Genomic DNA, 23,850 nt, shown 5'->3' with positions numbered 1-23,850 from the left:
GAGGTTTTGAATGTTGTCCGTAAACAGCACTCATAACAGAATGCTGGTTTGGAGGTCTTAGTTCCCATGGAATTTACAGAAGGAGAAATACGAATAGGTAAGACACATGTGCAAAAACAATCAACTCACAAGTAATCAAATAAATGCAAGTTAAAACAATAAATACCACTTTACTTCTTACATTTGTAATGCTAAATGGTAATATCTAATGTTGATATTGGTGAGGATAAACAGATTTTCTCATATGCTCTTTCTAGAGAAAAATACATTCCAAAGGTCTTAAAATGTGCATCTCTTTGATCAAGTGATTCTACCTTTGGGAATTTAGTTTAGTGGCTGCAGTCTGGTTTAAACAACGTAACAGAATGTTGTTTATGAGTCTGCTGACATATACAGAATGGGTCATCTTGCCCACTTGATTATTAAGATCATGCTCTGCTGAGATTGCTCTTTGCTAAGCATTCACTTGGAATAAAAATATCTTCACCTTTGAGTCCATTTGGAGAGGTCCATCTAAATATCTCCTTTCCAGACCTCCTTGTCATCAAATTTCCAGTTGCATTTCCTCCAAGTCCCTGACCAAACTATTGGCCTCTGTCCATAAATCAATATAGATCTAATCCAATCCTTTAGTCGTCTTTTCTTCCAGGCAAGATAAACAGCCAGGCGCCCTGCTCAAAGTTTTGCCCCAGGGAGGGTTTCCCTTCACCCCCTGCCCTTCAGGGGCAACCTGAGTGGAACTACAGTGACAAAGTTCCAAGAGTGGAACTACAGTGACAAAGAGCTGCCTCCAGCAATAGTGCTGATATGCCTACCTGTCAGCACAACTCACATCCCTTGTCCACAGGTCTCTCTCTACATGCCCTTATAGTGGGATTCCTAGTGAGCTCCCTAAGAGCAGATCACTGCTCTTAGGGAGAACTAAGAGAACTGTGTTAAAAGAAAATGTCAGGCTACCCTCTTTGGGTCCCCTCCCTTTGTATGGGAGCTCTGTTTTCACTCTATTAAATCTTGCAACAGCACACTCTTCTGGTCCATGTTTGTTACGGCTTGAGCTGAGCTTTTGCTTGCCATCCACTGCTGCTATTAGCCACCATTGCTGACCCGCCACTGACTTCCACCCCTCCGGATCTGGCAGGGTGTCCGCTGTGCTCCTGATCCAGCAAGGCGCCCATTGCTGCTCCCGATCGGGCTAAAGGCCTGCCATTGCTCCTGCACGGCTAAGAGCCTGGGTTCGTCCTAATCGAGCTGAACACTAGTTGTTGGGTTCCACTGTTCTGTTCCATGATCCACGGCTTCTAATAGAGCTATAACACTCACTGCATGGCCCAAGATTCCATTCCTTGGAATCCATGAGGCCAAGAACCCCAGGTCAGAGAACAAGAGGCCTGCCGCCATCTTGGAAGTGGCCCGCCACCATCTTGGGAGCCCTGGGAGCAAGGACCCCCCACCGTGTAACATTTTGGCAACTATGAAGGGATCTCCAAAGCAGTGAGTAACATTGGACCACTTTCACTTGCTATTCTGTCCTATCCTTCCTTAGAATTGGAGGAAAATGCCGGGCACCTGCCGGCTGGTTAAAAATGATTAGCGTGGCCGCCGGACTTAAGACTCAGGTGTGAGGCTGTCTGGGAAAGGGCTTTCTAACAACCCCCAGCCCTTCTGGGTTGGCAGTGTTGGTCTGCCTGGAACCAGCTTCAGCTTTCAATTTTCCTGGGGAAGCAGAGGGCTGACTAGAGGTAAAAAGCTGTCATCCCAAACTCCTGGGGTTAGCCGGTTGAGATCGTGGCACAGCCAGAAGTCTCTACTCAACAGTCGCCTATGCGTGCGCCCCTACCTTTCCTTCTAACCCATACCTCCTGGGTCCAACCACGACTTTCTTGAAAATGTGGCCCCAAAATTCTCCTTACCTCTGAATCTACTTCCTCCTATACCTGCCTCCTACGTACTAATGGTTCAGACTTTCATTTCCTCTAGCAAGTTTTATCTCCAAAGATCTAAGGAAGCTTATTCTGAGTCCTTAGGCCCCTAGGCTATGAACCCAGAGAGTCTTGTCTCTGGCTTCCCTCCCAATTTAGGTGTACAGCTCTGACAGAGGCAGTTATGTGGGACCTGTTCCCCTCCACCCTTGCCAGGGCCCCAAGTTTGTAAAGGGGTAGGAGAAAAGAGAAAGTAAGAGAGAGAGACAGGGGAAAGAGAGAGAGATAAAGAGGGAGTCAAAGAGAGAAAGAAAGAGAAAGATAGAAGTAGTAAAGAAAAAACAATGTGCCCTATTCCTTTAAAAGCCAGGGTAAATTTAAAACCTATAATTGATAACTGAAGGTCTTCTCCGTGACCCTATAACACTCCAATACTACCTTGTTGTCAGTGTAAACAAGGGCGTAGCCTGAAAACACTGAGACCACTGACAACCTATAGCCTTCCTATCAGAAATGCTTAACCCAGTAACCCATGGATGGCCCAAATGCATTCAATCTGTAGTGGCAACTGCTTTGCCAACAGAAGAAAGTAGAAAAATAACCTTTAGAGGAAACCTCATTGTGAGCACACCTCACCAGTTCAGAATTATCCTAAGTCAAAAAAGCAAAAAGGTAGCTCACTAACTCAAATCTTAAAGTATGGGGTTATTCTGTTAGAAAAAGGTGATTTAACATTAACCACTGAAAATTCCCTTAACCCAGCAAATTTCCTAACAGGGAATTTAAATCTTAATTACCATACAAAGGTCTGACTAGACCTAGGAGGAACTCCCTTCAGGACAGGACGATAGATGGTTCCTCCCAGGTGATTGAGAAAAAAACCACAATGGGTATTCAGTAATTGATAGGGAGACTCTCGTGAAAGCAGAGTTAGGAGAATTGCCTAAAAATTGGTCTCCTCAAACGTGGGAACTGTTTGCACTCAGCCAAGCCTTAAAGTACTTACAGAATCAAAAAACTCTATCTCAATCCTGACTCAAAAGGTTACTTATACCCTCTCTGAAATGAGTTTGCATAACAACTGTTGTTTTATGGGAATGCATCTTGATGAGGCAGCTGAGTTGTTATGAAATATTCAGGAATCCAGCCCAGCTCTAGAACTCACCTCGGAGCGCAAAGGCAATGTTGGGCACACTGGTAAAGGACCACTAGAATACAGCAGCCTGGACCCCTTTCCTTGTGGTCAAGAAAGGAGGGAAAACACGTGCAGGACTGCTACATCAGTGAGCGTAACTAACCCGATAAGCAGAGGTCCACAGGTGGTGACGCACCCTGGAAAGGAATAAGCATTAGGACCATAGAGGACGCTGTATGTTCGTTAGTTCAGAAATTAATCCTGAACTGATGCTCATCAGAAAATGACTAGGGGTGCTGGCATCCCTATGTTCTTTCTTCAGATGGGAAACATTCCCTCCAAGGCAAAAACGCCCTTAAGATGTATTCTGGAGAATTGGGACCAATTTGACCCTCAGACACTAAGAAAGAAACGACTTATATTCTTCTGCAGTACCGCCTGGCCAGATATCCACTTCAAGGGGGAGAAACCTGGCCTCCTGAGGGAAGTATAAATTGTAACACCATCTTACAGCTAGACCTCTTTTGTAGAAAATAAGGCAAATGGAGTGAAGTGCATATGTACAAACTTTCTTTTCATTAAGAGACAACTTGCAATTATGTAAAAAGTGTGATTTATGCCCTACAGGAAGCCCTCAGAGTCTACCTCCCTACCTGGCAGCCCCCCACCCCGACTCCTTCCCCAACTAATAAGGATCCCCCTTCAACCCAAATGGTCCAAAAGGAGATAGACAAAGGGGTAAACAACGAACCAAAGAGTGTGGATATTCCCCGATTATGCCGCCTGCAAGTGGTGGGAGGAGGAGAATTCGGCCCAGCCAGAGTGCATGTACTTTTTTCCCTCTCAGACTTGAAGCAAATTAAAATAGACCTAGGTAAATTCTCAGATAACCCTGATGGTTATATTGATGTTTTACAAGGGTTAAACATGTTGTTTGACAATCCTTTGATCTGACATGGAGAGACATAATGTTACTGCTAAATCAGACACTAACCCCAAATGAGAGAAGTGCCGCCATAACTGCAGCCCGAGAGTTTGGTGATCTCTGGTATCTCAGTCAGGTCAATGATAGGATGACAACAGAGGAAAGAGAACGATTCCCCGCAGGCCAGCAGGCAGTTCCCAGTATAGATCCTCACTGGGACGCAGAATCAGAACACGGAGACTGGTGCCACAGACATTTGCTAACTTGCGTGCTAGAAGGACTAAGGAAAACTCAGAAGAAGCCTGTGAATTACTCAGTGATATCCACTATAACACAGGGAAAGGAAGAAAATCCTACTACCTTTCTGGAGAGACTAAGGGAGGCACTGAGGAAGCATACCTCTCTGTCACCTAACTCTATTGAAGGCCAACTAATCTTAAAGGATAAGTTTATCACTCAGGCAGCTGCAGACATTAGAAAAAAACCAAAAGTCCACCTTAGGCCCAGAGCAAAACTTAGAAACCCTATTGAACTTGGCAACCTTGGTTTTTTATAATAGAGATCAGGAGGAGCAGGCAGGACAAACGGGATTAAAAACATGCCACCGCTTCAGTCACAGCCCTCAGGCAAGCAGACTTTGGAGGCTCTGGAAAAGGGAAAAGCTGGGCAAATCGAATGCCTAATAGGGCTTGCTTCCAGTGTGGTCTACAAGGACACTTTAAAAAATTGTCCGAATAGAAATAATCCACCCCTTTGTCCATGCCCCTATGTCAAGGGAATCACTGGAAGGTCCACTGCCCCAGGGGACGAAGATCCTCTGAGTCAGAAGCCACTAACCAGATGATCCAGCAGCAGGACTGAGGGTGCCCGGGGCAAGAGCCAGCCCATGTCATCACCCTCACAGAGCCCCGGGTATGCTTGACCATTGAGGGCCAGGAGGTTAATTGTCTCCTGGACACTGGTGAGGCATTCTCAGTCTTACTCTCCTATCCCAGACAGCTGTCCTCCAGATCTGTCACTATCTGAGGGGTCCTAGGACAGCCAGTCAGTAGATACTTCTCCCAGCCACTAAGTAGTGACTGGAGAACTTTATTCTTTTTACGTGCTTTTCTAATTATGCCTGAAAGTCCCAACCCCTTGTTAGGGAGAGACATTCTAGCAAAAGCAGAGGCCATGATACACCTGAACATAGGAGAAGGAACACCCGTTTGTTGTCCCCTGCTTGAGGAAGAAATTAATCCTGAAGTCTGGGCAACAGAAGAACAATATGGATGAGCAAAGAATGCCCGTTCTGTTCAAGTTAAAGGATTCTGCCTCCTTTCCCTACCAACAGCAGTATCACCTTAGACCTGAGGCCCAGCAAGGACTCCAAAAGATTGTTAAGGACCTAAAAGCCCAAGGCCTAGTAAAACCAGGCAATAGCCCCTGCAATACTCCAATTTTAGGAGTACAGAAACCCAAAAGACAGCAGAGGTTAGTGCAAGATCTCAGGATTATGAGTGAGGCCGTTGTCCCTCTATACCCAGCTGTACCTAACCCTTATACTCTGCTTTCCCAAATACCAGAGGAAGCAGAGTGGTTTACAGTCCTGGACCTTAAGGATGCCTTTTTCTGCATCCCTATACATCCTGACTCTCAATTTTTGTTTGCCTCTGAAGATCCTTCAAACCCAACATCTCAACTCACCTGGACTGTTTCACCCCAAGGGCTCAGGGATAGCCCCCATCTATTTGGCCAGGCATTAGCCCAAGATTTGAGCCAGTTCTCATACCTGGACGCTCTTGTCCTTCAGTATGAGAATGATTTACTTGTAGCCACTTGTTCAAAAACCTTGTGCCATCAATCCACCCAAGCGCTCTTAAATTTCCTCGCCACTTGTGACTACAAGGTTTCCAAACAAAAGGCTCAGCTCTGCTCACAGCCGGTTAAATACTTAGGGCTAAAATTATCCAAAGGCACCAGAGCCCGCAATGAGGAACGTATCCAGCCTATGCTGGCTTGTCCTCATATCAAAACCCTAAAACAACTAAGAGGGTTCCTTGGCATAACAGGCTTCTGCTGAATATGGATTCACAGGCACGGTGAAATAGCCAGGCCATTATATACACTAATTAAGGAAACTCAGAAAGCCAATACCCATTCAGTAAGATGGACACCTGAAGCAGAAGTGGCTTTCCAGTCCCTAAGCCAAGCCCCAGTGTTAAGCTTGCCAACAGGGCAAGACTTTTCTTTATATGTCACAGAAAAAACAGGAATAGCTCTAGGAGTCCTTAAACAGGTCCGAGGGACCAGCTTGCAACCTGTGGCATACCTGAGTAAGGAAATTGATGTAATGGCAAAGAGTTGGCCTCATTGTTTATGGGTAGTGTCAGCAGTAGCAGTCTTAGTATCTGAAGCAGTTAAAATAATACAGGGAAGAGATCTTACTGTGTGGACATCTCATGATCTGAATGGCATACTCACTGCTAAAGGAGACTTGTGGCTGTCAGACAACCATTTGCTTAAATATCAGGCTCTATTACTTGAAGGTCCAGTGCTGCAGCTGCACACTTGTGCAACTCTTAACCCAGCCACATTTCTTCCAGACAATGAAGAAAAGATAGAACATAACTGTCAACAGGTGATTGCTCAAACCTATGCCGCTCAAGGGGATCTTCTAGAGTTTCCCTTGACTGATCCCGACCTCAACTTGTATACTGATGGGAGTTCCTTTGTAGAAAAACGACTTCAAAAAGTGGGGTATGCAGTGATCAGTAATAATGGAATACTTGAAAGTAATCCCCTCACTCCAGGAACTAGTGCTCAGCTGGCAGAACTAATAGCCCTCACTCGGGCACTAGAATTAGGAGAAGGAAAAAAGGGAAATATATATACAGACTCTGAGTATGCTTACCTAGTCCTCCATGCCCATGCAGCAATATGGAGAGAAAGGGAATTCCTAACTTCTGAGGGAACACCTATCAAACATCAGGAAGCCATTAGGAGATTATTATTGGGTGTACAGAAACCTAAAGAGGTGGCAGTCTTACACTGCTGGGGTCATCAGAAAGGAAAGGAAAGGGAAATAGAAGGGAACTGCCAAGCGATATTGAAGCCAAAAGAGCCACAAAGTGGGACCCTCCATTAGAAATGCTTATAGAAGGACCCCTAGTATGGGGTAATCCCCTCTGGGAAACCAAGTCCCAGTACTCAGCAGAAGAAATAGAATGGGGAACTTCATGAGGACATAGTTTCCTCTCCTCAGGATGGCTAGCCACCGAAGAAGGAAAAATACTTTTGCCTGCAGCTAACCAATGGAAATTACTTAAAACCCTTCACCAAATCTTTCACTTAGGCATTGATAGCACCTATCAGATGGCCAAATTCTTATTTATGGGACCAGGCCTTTTCAAAACTATGAAGCAGATAGTGAGGGCCTGTGAAGTGTGCCAAAGAAATAATCCCCTGCACTTCAGGCCATACATTTCAATCCCTGTATCTTTAACCTCCTTGTTAAGTTTGTCTCTTCCAGAATCAAAGCTGTAAAACTACAAATGGTTCTTCAATTGGAACCCCAGATGCGGTCCATGACTAAGATCTACTGCGGACCCCTGGACTGGCCTACTAGCTCATGCTCTGATGTTAATGACATTGAAGGCACCCCTCCCGAGGAAATCTCAACTTCATGACCCCCTACTATACCCCAATTCAGCAGGAAGCAGTCAGAGCGGTCGTCAGCCAACCTCCCCAACAGCATTTGGGTTTTCCTGTTGAGAGGGAGTACTGAGAGACAGGACTAGCTGGATTTCCTAGGCTAAGAATCCCTAAGCCTTGCTGGGAAGGTGACCGCATCCACCTTTAAACATGGGGCTTGCAACTTAGCTCACACCCAACCAATCAGGTAGTAAAGGGAGTTTGCTAAAATGCTAATTAGGCAAAAAGAGGAGGTAAAGAAATAGCCAATCATCTATCACCTGAGAGCACAGGGGGAGGGACAATGATCCAGATATAAACCCAGGCATTCGAGCCGGCAATGGCCACCCTCTTTGGGTCCCCTCCCTTTGTATGGGAGCTCTGTTTTCACTCTATTAAATCTTGTAACTGCAAAAAAAAAAAAAAAAAAAAAAAAAGGAAAAGAAAATGTCCAGATCCCTTAGCTTTGTGTCTGTGAATAGCCACTCAATAACCCAGACACTGGACCACTTTCTCTGCCTCGTCCTGGTGGGTCACCATGGCTACTGACCCCCTTTATCTAAGAGTGAGTTCTTCTCTGCCTGCCCGGGGCCACCCCCCAAGGGTGTCAGAGACAAATCTATTTTCTTGTCCTGGTAATGTAGTTTCCACCACCTAGGGTTTTGGGCCAAGGCCCAAGTTTTTCTTCACATGTCCTTCTCCCTAGGGCATGTATGCAAATCAAACCGTATGACTAGGAAAGGCCACAACCAAAAGTGCGCTAGATTGTCCCCACCCCTCATAATAAATTTATTATATTGACGGTGTATCTTTCAGTCAAGTCAGTTCTTGGCATTGAGGTATCAGGGAAGATGATAGTCAATGTCACAGGAATAGTGGAATTACCCAAGTAGAAGATGTGGAGTCAGAGGAGAACTAGGAAATAAAATAAAATTAAAAATTACTATTGTTGGTTGGGCATGGTGGCTCACACCTTAATCCCAGAACTTTGAGAGGCCAAGGCAGGTGGATCATGAGGTCAGGAGTTTGATACAAGCCTGGCCAACATGGTGAAACCCTGTCTCTACTGAAAATACAAAAATTAGTTGGGCGTGGTGGCAGGTGCCTGTAATCCCAGCTACTTGGGAGGCTGAGGCAGGAGAATCATTTGAACCCTGGGGGTGGAGGTTGCAGTGAGCCGAGATTGTGCCATCCAGCCTGTGTGACAGGGTGTGACTCTGTCGCAAAAAAAAAAAAAAAATTATTAGTGTTATTATCCTATCAGTTAACAATTATTGGTGCTTAATTGTGTGCTAGACAGGGCTTTGTGTATATTAAGTACTTTAATTCTGATTATAACCTTATTAGCTAGGCATTGCTATTACCAGCAGCATCTCCATTTTACAGATGAGGAAACCGAGGAAAGCTGTCCAGAGCATACATTTAATAAGTGGTAGAGGTGGGACCTCAATTCAGGCAGTTCTGGCTCCACCGTCCTCACTCTAAACCTCCATGCTATACCTGTTTCAGGAGCAAGAACTTAGGCAGGCATCTGCCAGGTGGAGTTTGAAAAGCACCAGACTGGGCATCCAGGATTTATCCATCAGATTTTTTGTCACAAGAAATATATCTCCTCTCCTCTTCTCTCCTCTCCTCTCCTCTCCTGTTCTCTTCTTTCTTTTGCTTTGGAGTCTCACTCTGTCGCCCAGGCTGGAGTGTAGTGGTGCAATCTAGGCTCACTGCAACCTTCACCTCCCACGTTCCAGCAATTCTCCTACCTCAGCCTCCTGAGTAGCTGGGATTACAGGCATGTGCCACCATGCCTGGCCAATTTTTGTGTTATTAGTAGAGACAAGATTTCACCATGTTGGCTGGGCTGGTCTCGAACTCCTGACCTCAAGTGATCCACCCACCTCAGCCTCCCAAAGTGCTGGGATTACAGGCGTGAGCTACCGTGCCTGGCCAACTTCTTTCTTTAAGAAGAAAAGGAATTTATTAAGAGGCCATGAGTCTAGGCATCAATTATCAGCAGCTGCTAAATCCATGAGGAGAAATGTTGACAAGTCTCAACCCCTGATCAATCATAGCAACACGAAAAGAGGGACATCTCACGTTGAATGCATCACTACAATGGATTCTTATCAAAATAATGAACCTGGATTTGATCATGCCTCTGACATAACTGTATTTCCAGGAAATACAGAGGACAGAGGAGATGTTAAATAAAACCATAATACAGCAACCAGCCAAGACCAGAATGTTTGAAGTTCTCTAGGAGAAATGACCCTAATCAAAATGAAAATCCTGACATGAAACAACCAACCATAGAAATACATGTTAGAGACAATTAGGGGAAACTGAACATGGATAGTAAATGATATTAAAGAATTATTGCTAATGATGTTGGGTGAAAATACTAACATAGTTGTGTGCGTGGAAGTCTGTATCTGTTACAGATGTATACTGGACTATTTATGAATGAAATGATGGGTTGTCTGGAAGTTGCTTTAAAATAAAGTATTACCGGATTTGGTGGCTCACACCTACAATCCCAGCACTTTGGGAGGCCAAGACGGGCGGATCGTTTGAGCCCAGGAGTTTGAAACCAGCCTGGGCAACATGGTGAAACCCCATTCCATAAAAAATATAAAAATTAGCTGGGCATGGTGGTGTGTTCCTGTAATCCCAGCTACTTGAGAGGCTGAGGCAGGTGAATTGCTTGAGGTTGCAGTGAGCTGAGATCACGCCACTGCACTCTAGCCTGGGTGACAGAGTGAGAACTTGTCTAAAATAAAATATAAAATAAAATAAAATAAAATAAAATAAAATATGTAGATATTCCACTCTTAAAGGAGGGGAGCACAACTCCACACTCTGTAGGTGTGTGCTATGCATAGTGACATCCTTCCAAAGAGTCATATGGAAAGCAGGGAAAAAAGAGTAACTTTACCATGGAGAAAGCTAACAAACACTACTTCATCCAGAGGATCAAGGTGAACATCAACAGCAATTAATCATGATTGATAGTATGTACCTTGAATATGATGTGATGAAAATAGCACTTTACCTCTGTGATCTTCCTTCCAAAAACTCATCACCCCAGTTTAACCTTGAGGAAAAATAAAGTCCAGTAGAGGGCATCCCACAATATCCCTGAGCAGTACACCTCAGAACTGTCAAGGTCATTAAAAACAAAGGAAGTCTGTGAAACTGTCACAGTCAAGAGAAGCCTATGGTGACATAGAGACTAAGCACAATATGGGATCCTGGATGGAATCTTGGAAGAGCAAAGGAGCATTAAATAAAAGCTAAGGAAATCTGAATAGAGCACAGACTTTTGTTGATAATAATTAAAAATAATAATAATAATAAATGTATTGCTGTTGGTTCATTACCTATAACACATGTACCCTACCAATGCAAGATATTAACGATGGGGGCGATTATGTGCCGGGTGGGAGATATGGCATATGGGAACTTCTGGTTCAGTCTGCTCCATATTTTGTAAAACTGCTCTGAAAAATGAAGTCTATTAATTAAAATTTATTTGAGAAAAAAATGTGTGTAGAGAGGCATGGAGGGAAGATGAACAATAATGGCGGATGATGATGATGATTGTTGAAGCTCTGTGGTGGGTAGCCATCTTTGTACTATTCTACTTTGGTGCATGTTTGAAAGTTTCCAGACCAAAAGGTAGAGTTTTTAAAGATATTGAGAGCCTCGTGTGTCCTCTAGGTGGACTGGAGCATCATTATCCTAGAGCTACACAGCAGGACCGTCACCCACGTCAAGCTCCATGACGGGTCTCCTCCAGAACAGTGCCAAACCCAGGACACTGTGGTCTGCACCACCAATGCCATCTGCATTGCCTCCGTCCCTGGGCCCTCGACCTCGCCATAACTGCCCCAGCCCTGTGGCCACAGAGAACACCCTTGCCCTCTCTTTCCTCATGTCATCAGCTCCTGAGTCTAAACTGGGACAGGTACTTCTAGTTGGATGAACCTTGGTCACATACCTCAGAAAGGCTGAGATGGTGAGTTTCTGGCCATACTAACTTCTATAGTGGGAGGTGGGCTTGGCCTTCAACCAGGAGTCATTGTGAGGGGAGTTCCCCAAATGTAGAGGGGAAAAGGTCTGCTTCTTGCACCCACACTCTGTCTTTACAGCCTCAATGCCCTGCGCCATCATAGCCCAAGTGCTTATTGACCTCCACCATGAAGCTGCAGGCTGTGAAGGCAGCCACTGGGCCTGCCATGTCCTCACCATATCCTCCCAGCTTGACACCATGCCTGGCTCCTGGGAGGCCACCAAAAATGAATGAAGGAGAGGATCCAGCCATGGAAATGATCTTGCCTCTTAGGGAGAAAGTGATGAAATCCTGGAGTTCTGGAAGCCAGGGTTCTAGTCCTGACTCTGCCCCTAACTGGCTGTGTGTCTTGAGGCAAGTCACTCTCGCTCTCTAAGCCTCCCTTCCCTCCTCTGCAATGAGGGAGGTGGACAAGCAATCCTTTAGCTTGGCCCTTCCTCCGCCTCAGCGAGATCACTGCCCCATGGAGAGTCTAGTCTAGTGGTTCTGCTGCCTGGAAGGTCAGCTCATGGCTGGCCTCAGCTCCCAGTGCAGACCCTGTCCTCTGCCGCAGAGAAAGGAGGCAGGTGCCAGCCATGGACTGGCTCTGTGACCTTCAGAAGGGTCCCGAGGGACCCGAGGCCTCTCTCCAACCCTCGGTTTCCTCACCTGTAGATTGGGGTTTGGTTACCCATCTCTGAGGTCATTCCCTGCTCTGGGATTCTCCTGGTCATTACTGAGCCACCTGAGGAGGTCTCAGTCACAGATGTCCTGGCTCAAGGACATCACCTGGACAGAAGGCCTGGGAGGGAGGTCATGGTGCTGTTTGCTCAGGACCTGGGGTCTGTCTGCTCTGTCGGAGCACAGGGGAACTAGGATGGGTGACACACGCTGTCCCTCCAGAGGGAGGGAACCTCTGAGAGAGGAAGGAATCCCAGAACATAAATCAAATGAGGTGTAAAATTGTTCTGAGCCACGCTTCGTAAAACTGCCGCAACATGTCGTTAATGGCGGCCCAGAGCTGGAGACACGCGGGCAGGCACCTGGCAGGCAAGCAGGTGGCAATTAGCTCGGGAGTGATGGTGGGAAGGCCCACAGCTCACTGAGGGGTGCTGTTGACCCATCCTGGCCCTCATGACCCCTTCCAGGTGTGGAGGACCTATGAAGGGGGCAGAGGGGGAGGTACCTAAGTCCCGCTTACTGTCACAGCCCACCACCTTACGCAGAGCACTGAGTCTCACCGCAGACATCTTGGAGTTGGAAGGGCACTGAGGTCACCCTGCCTACAGTCCAAGCTATGAACAGGGTGAGACCCCAATAAGAGCAGTTGCAAGCCATTGGCTGCCCCAGAAATTTCCATGGCTAAAGAGCCCTGCTCTCCACCTCAGCTCGGTGAGGAGCCTCGTCCAGTTGACTCGGAACTCTTCGGTACATCCCAGACCTGGATTTCTAAGATGCAGAGCTCCTTTTCTTCGTTCTTTTGCCAAGTGAGGACCTTAAAAACAACACAAAACAAACGACCTCTGCAATCTATAATCAGCATTATGCAGTTCTCTTAACAGCAAAACCTTATGATGAGTATAATTAATTCCCTAAAATTCATGATATCATCCCAACTTCCCTCATTTCATGGTGAATTGGCAAACTCTATTTCCACCCACAGAGGTCAGTGGTTTGACCAGTGGCCTTGGTAGACCAATGAGTATCAGGTCACTGCTGTGCAAAAGAACACTCACTGCTGAGGGTTTCTCTGTACTGGCTTCTAGAAAGAGGGGTGCGTTAGGACTGCAGCTGTCCTCACCTTCCGCTCTGCCTTTCAGCTTTCCCTGCAACCCTAACAAAACTCACTTGGAGAGCCTCCATCTAAACTGACTAACCGCTGGCAAACTGTATTTCCAGATTTGTATGTAGGATTCTGAGCCAGGTGTTCCAGAGCCCATTTCAGAGGAGGGGTGTTCAGGCCCTGAGGCTGCCTCCTCTGTGTGGTAAGCATGGCTGTGCCAGCAAGAGGCAGCCTTTTATTATGTAGCTTTTGCAGATTGGGTTCCCCCAGACACTGAGGTGACGTTTGGGGTGCAAGATGTATATGAGGGATGAACACACATGAATTCATGAAGAAGAGGGGGGAAGGAGGATGGGCAGAGGGACAAGCTGGACCTCAGGGCAGGCCTGGTGAAGCCTCAGCGAGCGCCCATCAGAATGTCCCACGGTGGACCCAAATGGCTGAATCTTTATCCCCGGCCTTGCTCAGTCTCCAGCTGTGGGCTGCCCCAGGGAAGGCATGACCTCAGGCAAGGTGGGTCTCTGCAACTCAGGCAGACCCTGAAAGAGCTGACAGCTGGGGCCATCTGCGCCCACCGACCGCACTGCCGGCAGCATCCTGGAGGGGGATGGGCGGTCATTCTCTGTGTCCAGCAGAACAGACTGTGTGTTTGACACTCTTCAGCTTTCAAAGCCCATTCACATCTCTGGATTCTCATAACTACTTTGGCAGTCAGAGCAAAAGGACTTACCCCCACTTTAAAGATGGGGAAACTGAGGCCACATAGCGCGCGAGACAGTGTCTGAGCAGGGACTCTAACACAAGTCCTCAGAGTCCTCATCTAGTGCCTCCATGACCAAGGACAAAGGCTCAATGATAGTTATAATTATTATCATAAATGCTAACAGTACATATTATTGATTCCACCATTAAGTGAACATGCAATATCATCAACTGTGCATATGAGTTCATTTAAACTTCCCAACCATGCCATGAGCTGACTTCTAGTATTATCCCATTTTGTGGCCGAGTAAGCTAAGGCTCAGAGAGGCAAAGACTCCCCAGCTAGTAAAGCAGGGTCATAGACTCAGGTCTGTCTGGCTCCAGAGCCCGTAGGGCCCGTGTGCTTCAGTGTCATGGTGATCTGAGCTCACAAGGTCCCCAAGGGGCTTTGAGAAGTGTTAGGCTAGTGCTACAGGTGCAGGCAGGGTGGATGGAAGAGCCCAAAAGACAGACATCATCTCCTTAGGGAGGCAGCCCTCTGGACTGGGGGTTGGAGCAGCTTCTCATCTGGGTCATGTAGCCTGGCAAGTCCCTCCCACTCAGGGACTCTGGCAAAAATGAGGGTCTGAACTATGTGCATTTCAAAGGATCATCTCTAGAGTTTATAACTGTCTGGATTTCTAACTGGACTCACATCTGGAGCCACCATGATGTTGTAGAGCAGCTAATGCAGGAAGCCCCTTGGGTGTCCTGGCCCCGCTCCACTCCTAGGTTCCCTGCCCTCAGTAGGTTGGCCTGGACTATCTGGATTATATCTGGTCCAGGAGAGCAACAAGTTGGTCTCTGTCCTGTGCCATTCCTCCCTCCTTCCTCACACCTGTTGTCTACAAAGTCCTTGCTCTCCTAAGCGGAAGGTGGCAGCGAACTCCGCCTCCCTCAGCCCTTCCTCCGAGCCCTGGTGAGCCCTTTGGCCTGGGGAGGTGTGGCAGAGGCTCCCGGAGAGACAAAGCTGGGCAGGAGGAGGAGTGGGCAAGGAGGAAGTGGGGAGTGGAATCTGTGAGCGGGGAGGGGACAGGGAACAGGACTGTCGGGGCTCCACATTCCTCAGGGAACCTCCTCCAAGAAATTTCATGCTCTAGCAAGAACTTATAAAATCAAAGATGTGTTTCCACATGCAATAACTTACCCAGAACAAGTGATGAAAGCTTCCCTCCCATTAATCACTGGGTGAGAGGCGAATTGATTTACAGCAAGCAGCCTGTGTAGCACCCCGCAGGGTTATGTATGGCTTGAAAATAGACGTGACATCATATGCACTTCAGCTCGGCATTCAAGGCCCTCCCCAGGCAGAGCCAAGCTTGGCTGTAACTCTCTGACCTTCCAAAGCCACTTCCCTCTTCCTACTCACATCTCATCCCACTGCAACCCAGCTTTGAATAAACACATTACTGAAGCGTGCTGGTGTAAAACCAGAGCCAGTGGCTGCTTCCAGCCAGTCACAGAAGCAGTTCAATCTGCTTCTAACCAGTCCAAGCCAGTTCCAACGTCAATCATCTCAGGATGTAAACTGGTTCTAACATGATATGACTGGATCATACCAATTTGGACCTTTTAAAACAAATTCTGACTGGTTCTAAGGGGTTCTGGATAAATCTAACTGGATCAAACCAGCTCTGTTCAGATCAAAGCAATGCTGACTGGTTTTAATGAGTCCAGCCCAGTTCCCACTCAGCCCACTCCTTTCTTGGCCTCCTCTGAGAAGGTTTGACCCTGCTGACTTCATGAAGAAAAAGGTGGATTATGTGTTTGGTTTGGGGGAGACCTCTAGAGAGGGATTCCTTTTTTTTAAATTTTTATTTATTTATTTTTGAGATAGAGTCTTGTTCTGTCACCCAGGCTGGAGTATAGTGGCATGATCTCGGCTCACTGCAACCTCTGCATACCAGGTTCAAGTGATTCTCCTGCTTCAGCCTCTGGAGTAGCTGGGATTACAGGTGCGCGCCACCATGCCTGGCTAATTTTTGTAATTTTAATAGAGACGGAGTTTCACCATATTGGTCAGGCTGGTCTCGAACTCCTGACCTCGTGATCTGCCTGCCTTGGCCTCCCAAAGTGCTGGGATTACAGGCGTGAGCCACCACACCCATCCAGGAACCCATTATTTTATTCCTAACTCACACTCACAGTTTACTAAGTACCATTGTACACACTGGTTCATTTGACTCCCACAGGTGTCTGAGGCAAGGGGTTTGTCTCCTTTATGATTGCACTTGGGGGGCTATGAGGTGGGCTCTGGGACCTCACTCTCCATGTGCCAGCTATGTGGCTTGGATTTCCCTCCTCTGAGCCTCACTTTCCTCCTCTGTAAAATGGGAGTAATAATAGTGTCAATTACATTGGTCATGGTAAAGACTGAGGGAACTAACTGAGGACAAAGTGCTAAGAACACTGTTGCAACCCACAAAAGTACACAATATATGTTAGCCTTTGTTTGTTTGTTTGTTTGTTTTTTGGTGAAACATATGCCCAGGAAAGTACTTCCATTCAGAATTTACAATGAACTCTTACAACTCAGTAACAAGAAGACAAACCATCTCATCAAAAAGTGGGTGAAAGATATAAACTTTCTTATTGTCGGTGTTACTGTACAATCGTTGTGATGATTATTGTCACCATGCCAGTGGGAAACTGTAGGGGCTGAGCCTGGCTTTCAGTCTCGTTTGAACCCTAACCTCGCCTAAACCATACCCTCCTGGCTTCGGAACTAGGGGGTGCTCACAGAAAGTTAAACAGAGAATTGATTACCACTGTACTCTCCACTGTTACCTTCCGGGGCTGTCCTGGGGTGGGTTTCCAATACTCCTCCTGGGAATTTGTCACTTCTGAATTGCTTTCTGACAAGCAGCAGAGGTTTCCTCTTGACTGAGAGTTTTCTATGCTTGAGTAAATTCCCCTGGGACAAAGAAAATGGAGCGTGCTTTCCATTTACATCTGGCAGGTCAGCGGAGCCAAGGACCCTCTATGGTGAGTGGACAGGGAGGGGCTCTTCTTGGGCTGAGAAGAGGGAAGGAGGACTGTACAGCGAAGAAGGACTATTGAAATGGGGACTTCTTTAGGGGCTCGCAGAAGTTCTGAGGATCTGAGTCTCTGGGCTTCTTATCCTGCTCTGAAGAAGGGAGGCGGCAGTGGTAGTGGCTGAGCGGTGGGGAGGGCAATCTTGATGCCCTCAAGATGGAAGACATCTTGCCCCAGGAGGGATGCCAGCTTCCTGAGGTGAGGACTGGGCTCTTCTCTCTGACTCTCTCTGTCAAAAACAAATCACACACACACACACATCACTCAACACTCAAAAACTAACAACCGACATCCATCACCATTTGTTGAGGGTCCGCTGTGCTCCGAGCGCTTTCTGCATAGTGTCATCTATTGTCACAGCCCTATGGAAGAGGCGCTATCATCAGCCCCTTTCCAGAGGATGAGACCGGTTCAGAGACAGGAGGGCTAGATGGAGCCCATGCCTGCCTGCCCTGCAGTTTTTACCATTCTTTTCACCTTGCTCCTCCTGTCCCTGCTCTGTCCCCAACGCAGGACCCAGGAGGTGCCACCTGTCTTACTGCTTCTGCCACTGTTCCCTCCCTCGCTCACCTCCACCTGACCCTCCTGGAGGCTGGTCATAGTCCCTACAGCCTGCCTGGCCCAGGGAGGCGTGTGGCGGGTGCTCCCAGACGTGGTCTGGTTGGCAGAGGACAGAATGACCAGGACACCCTAGTGCAGCCACTGAAGATGGTGGCAGGGTAGGGCAAGACAGGTCGAGCTGAGAAACTGTCTGAACCCTCAGGTGAGAAGGGAGCTCAGGGCCCACATCCACCGCCACGTGTAGTTGTCTGGCCTGGCCTCTGCCAGTCACACACTGCCTCTGTCAGGGAGCTCACTGCCTCCACTGCGAGCAGCTGGGCCACCGCCTCCTGACACACGCTGCAGCCTCAGCCACAGGGACCCTGGCCTCCCCTCCCGGGAGAGAGACCGGGAAGAAGGGGATAGGGGACAGGACTTATTAAGTGTCCTTTCCATTCCAGACACCAGACACAGTGACGGTGGGATCTGCTCATCGATTCCCACCACAACCCCCTGAGGTAAAGATAAGTGCTCTCACTGGCTCCATTTTTTAAAAGATTTTTGAAAATGTTTAATTGGAATAAAATACATGTAACCGAAAATTCATCTTCATAACCATTTCTTTTTCTTTTTTATTTTTTGAGACAAAGTCTCACTCTTTAGCCCACCCTAGAGTGCAACGGCGTGATTTCAGCTCACTGTAACCTCCGCCTCTCTGGTTCAAGCAATTCTCCTGCCTCAGCCTCCAGAGTAGCTGGGATTACAGATGCCCGCCACCACGTCTGGCTAATTTTTTGTATTTTTAGTAAAGATGGGTTTTCACTATGTTGGCCAGGATGGTCTCGATCTTCTGACCTCGTGATCCACCCACCTTGGCCTCCCAAAGTGCTAGGATTACAGGCATGAGCCACCACGCCCAGCCCTTCATAACCATTTCTAAGTGTACAGTTCAGTAGAAAGAACATTCGCATTGATGTGCAACCATCACCACCCTCCATCTGCAGAACTTTCCATCAGCGCAAACTGAAACTCGGGGCCCACTAAACACCAACTCCCCATCCTCTCCTCCGCCAGCGCCTAGCAACTATTCTACTTTCTGTCTCTATGAATTTACTACTCTGGGAACCTCACATGGGTGGAATCCTATGGTGTTGTCTTGTTGTGATTATTAGCTCCATTTTAAAGGAAGGAGGCCAGGCGCGGTGGTTCATGCCTGTAATCCCAGCACTTTGGGAGACCGAAGCGGGTGGATCACGAGGTCAGGAGTTCAAGACCAGCCTGGCCAACATGGTGAAACTCCGTCTCTACTAAAAATAGAAAAAATTAGTCAGGTGTGGTGGCGGGCACTTGTAATCCCAGCTACTCAGGAGGCTGAGGCAGGAAAATCACTTGAACTTGGGAGGGCGGAGGTTGCAGTGAGCAGAGATTGCACTGCTTCACTCCAGCCTGGGTAACAGTGCGAGACTGTCTCAAAAATAAAATAAAATAAAATAAAATAAAATAAAAATAAATAAAATAAATAAATAAAGGAAGAAAGGAAGGAAATGGGGCCGGGCACAATGGCTCATGCCTGTAATCCCAGCACTTTGGGAGGCTGAAGTAGGTGGATCGTTTCAGCTCAGGATTTCGAGACCAGCCTGGGCAACATAGTGAGACCCCATATCTACAAAAAATACAAAATTTAGACAGGTGTGGTGGTGCACACCTGTAGTCCCAGCTACTTGGGAGGCTGAGGCGGGAGGATTGCTTGAGCCCAGCAGGTTGAGGCTGCAATGAGCTGTGACTGTGCCACTGCACTCCAGCCTGGGTGACAGAGCCAAGCCCTGTCTCAAAAAATAAAAGTAAAATATAAAAGAAGGAAATGGAGGCTCAGAAAGACTAAGCCCCTTGCCCACAGTCGCCAGCTGGTTAGTGTCAGCTAGGATTTAACCCAGGGCTGCCACACAGCCCTTCTGAGTTAGCTGGCATCTTCATGGGTCCTCCCTACTCCAGGTGAAATAGCCTGAGGCCCATTGGTGTTGCAGGTGTGAGAGCAGGGATGAGGGGAAGCCCAGACACCTGACTTTGGCCCTAGAAATAAGTCAAGGAGGCTTTGGTTTTTATGATCACTCCCTTGAATTCAGCATGAAGGTATTCAGCCAGGAGGAGCAGCGGAGAATGCCAAAGTCTTTTTCTCCTGCTCTCTGAGGCCCAGCTGGCTTTTCCAGGCCCTTTCCCCTGGAAGGCAGGGCAAGGGTTAGACAACTTCCTAGAAAGGACACCGTGAGACATCCTCCAGAGCCTCTGCCTCACACCTGGTTCTCATTGCTCATTTTCCACGACAGATCTTTCTGGTTGCCCAATGTGTCAGCATATCTAAGCCCAGGGGAGTCAGGGAGGCTCAGAAACAGACCTTAGCCTCAAAGACCTTATGGAACTAGGTGATGGCAGTGTCACTTGAACATAAGTGACCACAGGGAGGTGGGACTGGCTGAATACTCTACCAGAGGCTAAGTGAAAGGGTTAAGGAAGTCCACGTGCACAGGCCATTTCCAGGTGGGGTGGTCAGGGAAGCCTTCCTGGAGGAGGTGGCACTGAGGTAGGAGGACCTAGAGGGGGGTTGAGGAGAGGGAGTGGAAGTACAGCCCCCATAGTAGGAACAGCCTGAGCAGGAGCACTAAGGCCTGTGAGTGTCTGTCACTTTTGTTACTATGGTTAAGGCAGAGTCTGGGTCCTCACTGTTTCCAGCAAGTTCTCTGTAAGAGTGCATGGTTAGTGAGAGATCCTGGGGAGGAGGGAGACATGGACTTTCTAGAGAGAAGAAAGGAGCTACATTCCCTCATTGGCCTCAGTCTTTCTCTTCCCTCTCTTCATACCCCTTAGAAGTGCAGACATTGCAAAGCCCATCCCCCTTCACAACTAACGCCACCCCTCTGATGGCTGCATCCCTCCCTAGGAAGAAAGAACTCCAGTGGCTGCCAAGAGCCCCTGCCAGATGCTCCTCCCCACCACCCTGGCATCTTGTGCATAGTAGGTCTCGGGAAATGCCTCCATCATGACTGCTATTGGAAAGGAAGGCAAGTCTCCTGTTTGTTGCCCAGCGTGCTGGCTGTGAGTCACCTGGAGTTTCCTAGGTGAGTAAGTCGGAAAGTTGAGGGAGGGGCAGGAACAGGCATGTGGAAAGAGAAAAAAAAAAGCACTAATATTTCAGAGGAAGGAGTGGGCACCCCCTGTTATGGAGAATTCATGAAGTTGTCAAGCAGGTAGTAGCATTGACTAAGATGACCTTTAAGATTGAGGAGGTTTTAAGAAGCAGATACGAGAAATGGTGGTGAGAGCAGGCACCCCCAGGCACAGGGAACAGCATGGGCAAAGGCCCAGGGGTGGGATGGGGATAGTGTGGGCCACATACAGGAACAAATGGATGTGCCCTTTGGCTGAAAGCTGAGATGGGTAAAGAGGAATCTTGGCATTGAGTTTGGAGATGAAGAGAAAGGCCAGAGCATGGCCACTCTGCAGTGGGACTCTCTTGGGAAGGGCATGGAGAGCCTTTGGAAGTTCTTTTATTTATTTATTTGTTTTACTTTAAGTTCTGGGATACATGTGCAGAACTTGCAGGTTTGTTACATAGGCATGCATGTGCCATGGTGGTTTGCTGCACCCATCAACCCGTCATCTAGGTTTTAAGCCCCTCATGCATTTGGTATTTGTCCTAATGCTCTCCCTCCCCTTACCCGCCACCCCCTGACAGGCCCCAGTACATGATGTTCCCCTCCCTGTGGAAGTTCTTGAGCAGACAATGTTAGGAAGGGTAAACAGGCAACAGTTTCCACAATGCACTAGAGCCCAGAAAGGAGATCACCAAGGGGTCCCATGCAAGAGGTAACAAGATACTGAGCTACCACTGTGTGGAAAGGAGCAAAGAAGGATGAGACAGGACTTACCAACAGGCCATCCCACAGAAACACAGGACTTCTAGTCCATCTTCCTGTTTTTCCATTGGGAAGACCAGTAAGAATTGCCCAAGGTCACCCAGCTGATTAGGTAGTTGACGTCTACTACACCTAGGATGGCAGTCCTTAATCGATTGGTAGTGGCTGCCTGAAGGGTTCTATTGAGATGTTCCGAGGCCTCATCCCAGATGAACTGGAAGGAGTGGCGTGATTGATTAATGATGTCTGCCACTAGCAAAGGAATTGCGGAATGGCTTGAGCTCCACCTGTTTGTTGTCTCTGCCTGGGTAAGCCTCTCTGTGCCCCAGGGTGAATATTTCTGTCTTCCCCAGCTTATAAAATACTTGCAGGGATCAACGAGATCATGTGTACAAAAATGTTTGAAGACTAGCAAGGCTGCCTAAGTAGGAGGGGTTGCTCCCACGATTATGCATGCCTGTGTTAGCCACCTTGATCCTGGTGCCAGAAAAAGCACACAGCCCCCCAAGATCCTCAACAGCTTTTACCCACCAAATGTCCCCAGTATATTGACTTGGTTGTTGACTAAGGAAGGTATAGTCACAGGTGGCTGCCTGGGGGCTGAGACTGGGGAGCAGATGGAGGCCTGACATATTTTAACAACTGCGGATTGAGGGCTCCGTGAGTCACCCAGCTCCTTGGCACATGAAATTGAGGGCAAGGCCACTTTCATGATCAGAAAGAGCCTGACACTGTGAGAAGGTGCAGCCAGTGAGCTGCTTCTGCCCCATATTGTTCGACTCCAGCCTTCAGGCCACCATGGGCTTCACTCTGTCCCCTGAACACCACGGCATCAGGTTAGCCACAGGCAGGACTCCTATCCATACCTGTGGGTCGTGTCTCCTTACCTGCTTCCAGAACAGTGGATCCTGAGGGCTGGGGAAGACCTTTCCAGTGGGCTCGGATCCACAGGGATTTTCTTTCCACGGGGGTTTTTGTAGGGAGATGACTTGGTGAAGCAGAGACTAGATTCAGACTCACAGGACCCAGAGCGTGACCCCAACTCTGCTACCCACCGGCTGTGGGACCTTCAGCAAGTCACCTAACCTCTGTGCCTGTGTTTTCTTATCTCTGAAATGGGGATAAAATGATCTGCTCTGCTCAGCTCCGTGGGAAGTGTGAGATTTAACTCTCTGAAATCAACTTGCATTCTCAAATTGAACTGCCATGTTTTGAAAGGTCTGTCATACCCATTTTCATATTTGAGTCTCACAGGGCTCCTGTGAGGTACACAGGGCAAGCGTGTGTATGATCTTCATTTTACAGAAGAGGAAATTGAGGCCTAGGGTCAAACTGCCAGTTAACGGTGACGCTGGGCCTAATTTCAGGTGCCTGTGCTCAGTCTGTTGGGTGAGGGAGTGGTGGGGACACCCTGTCTGAGAGCTCCAGTCAGGTGTTGAAAAGCCAGAAAGGGGACCGCCACTCAGCCAGGTCTCTGCCACTGCCCTTCTGCTGTGGGGATGGGGCAAGCTTGCAGTCCCTATAATCTCCCCTGTGCTGTCACATACCCTCTCTTCCCGTCACACGCCTTTCCCCGCCCATCAATCGACTCAGTGAGAGTCTCTCTTCCTCGGAGAGGCAGTTGCACAGTACCCATTGGTTGAGCCCAGCCTGGAGTTGGGAGCAGAATAAGTGTGTATTTATTTGTCCCTGAGGGGCCCCTCTGGACCCCCTAGGTGTCCTTTGACTCTTGTGTCTGGATGTGGAACATCTGCCTGAGTCACATAGTCTCTGCCTCTCAGGTCTCCTGGAGCCACCAAAAAGATCCCATTTCTTGAATACCCACATAGTGCCAGGCAGAGCCCTGTGCGGGTTCACATAGGCCACCACTCGCTCCTTACAGCTCCACGAGGTGTATCAGTGAAGGAAGCTAAGTTATCCTCCAGCAACCTCTCATTTCCATGGCCTCTACCAGGTTTGTCTCTCACTTATGACTTTTGAAGGCTGGTAGGGACTTCTGTTCCATGTCCTCTTTGTTCTGACTCTGCAACCCAGACTGGCAGAGCAGCTGCCATCAGAAACACGGCTGGTCCCCATGGCAGAGAAAGGGCTTGGAGGGCCTTGCATCAGTGATGACACGAGCCAGCCCGGAAATGACATACAT

The 23,850-nt window shown here is 48.0% G+C and overlaps 1 protein-coding gene and 1 pseudogene across 1 annotated transcript in view; both read left to right on the top strand.

Moving 5' to 3' along the window:
* Positions 1–23,850, top strand: part of SNAPC5 (small nuclear RNA activating complex polypeptide 5) — a 717,963-nt gene that overhangs the window by 191,866 nt on the left and 502,247 nt on the right. The window lies entirely within an intron of this gene.
* LOC126959300 (uncharacterized) lies at positions 3,377–11,530 on the top strand (annotated as a pseudogene).

The sequence above is a fragment of the Macaca thibetana genome, chromosome 7 (assembly GCF_024542745.1).
Source record: "Macaca thibetana thibetana isolate TM-01 chromosome 7, ASM2454274v1, whole genome shotgun sequence".
Classification (NCBI taxonomy): domain Eukaryota; kingdom Metazoa; phylum Chordata; class Mammalia; order Primates; family Cercopithecidae; genus Macaca; species Macaca thibetana.
Note: the sequence above shows the minus strand (reverse complement) of the source record. Positions and strands in the feature narration are given on the sequence as shown.